Source organism: Grammomys surdaster, unplaced genomic scaffold (genome assembly GCF_004785775.1).
Source record: "Grammomys surdaster isolate TR1022 unplaced genomic scaffold, NIH_TR_1.0 676, whole genome shotgun sequence".
Classification (NCBI taxonomy): domain Eukaryota; kingdom Metazoa; phylum Chordata; class Mammalia; order Rodentia; family Muridae; genus Grammomys; species Grammomys surdaster.
In genome coordinates this window covers 235701-237018 of record NW_021605095.1, presented here as the reverse complement: position 1 = coordinate 237018, position 1318 = coordinate 235701, and the positions used below count along the sequence as shown (strand labels likewise).

The 1318-nt window shown below is 39.1% G+C and overlaps 1 pseudogene; it reads left to right on the top strand.

The window, feature by feature from the left end:
* The first annotated feature begins 411 nt into the window (after positions 1-411).
* On the top strand, positions 412-933 carry LOC114633463 (annotated as a pseudogene).
* Positions 934-1318: the final 385 nt, after the last annotated feature.

Sequence of the window (1318 nt, the reverse complement as noted above, 5' to 3'; positions counted from 1 at the left end):
GCCAGGCACAGCACGACCTCTATGCAGACAAGTGAACTGTAGAAATTCATTACTACTGCACCAAGAAACCCCCATAGGAGTGGATAACATGGACACAGGCATGTTGAATTGAAATCTGCAGAGCATTTTCAAGAGCTCATACCCGGATGGGGTAAACCTCAGTGCACTTCCTTTGTATTACCTCGGTCTTACTGGATTGAAGAATCACTGCTTCTTGTTAGGAGGTTCATTTCATTGCCTGTTTTCCCCAATTCATACTCAAACACTGAGAATTTCAAGTGGAGTATATTGAATATTGGAGTAGACTTCAGGTTGTTTTTTGTTTTTGTTTTTTTTGTTTTGAATTGTTTCTGTATTCAAATTTTTAATTCTTCCATAGCCTTTTTGGGTGTTTTTTAAAACTAAATTAACATGGCTCGAATGAACCGCCCTGCTCCTGTGGAAGTCACATACAAGAACATGAGATTTCCTATTATACACAATCCAACCAATGCAACCTTAAACAAATTTATAGAGGAATTTAAGAAGTATGGAGTTGCCACAATAGTAAGAGTATGTGAAGCAACTTACGACACTAGTCTTGTGGAGAAAGAAGGCATTCACGTTCTTGACTGGCCTTTTGATGATGGTGCACCACCATCCAACCAGAGTGTTGATGACTGGTTAAGTCTTGTGAAGACTAAGTTTCGTGAAGAACCTGGCTGCCGTATTGCTGTCCATTGTGTCTCAGGCCTTGGCAGAGCTCCAGTGCTTGTTGTCCTAGCATTAATTGAAGGTGGAATGAAATATGAAGATGCAGTACAATTCATAAGACAAAAGCGGCGCAGAGCTTTTAACAGGAAGCAACTTTTGTATCTGGAGAAGTACCGTCCAAAAATGCGGCTCTACTTCAAGGATTTGAATGGTCATAGAAACAACTTTTTTATTCAATAAAACTGGGGGGCCTGATGCCATTGCCTTGGAAGTGAAAATTCAGATCAGACCTGATGTGTCATACATAATTACCCAATGTCTTGGCTTACTGAATAAGTCTGCTGAAGCTCCACAGGAATATTGAAAACCAGTTTTATCAGGCCACAAGCTTGACAGAATTGTAACCTCTATATTTGGGCTATGATCAACATGTTTGGACACTTAGCAAATGACTTTTGCTGGTCAGCATTTAAAGTGTGCTTATTATTTGTACCAGTTGACCTTTCCTAAAATAAGGTATTGAGTTATGTCATTAAATGTCCTCCTTTGCCAGAATATTATTAGTTCATAAGGAATTTAGAAGGAATAGGTGCCAAAATACCCAGCACAATACATGTACATTTTT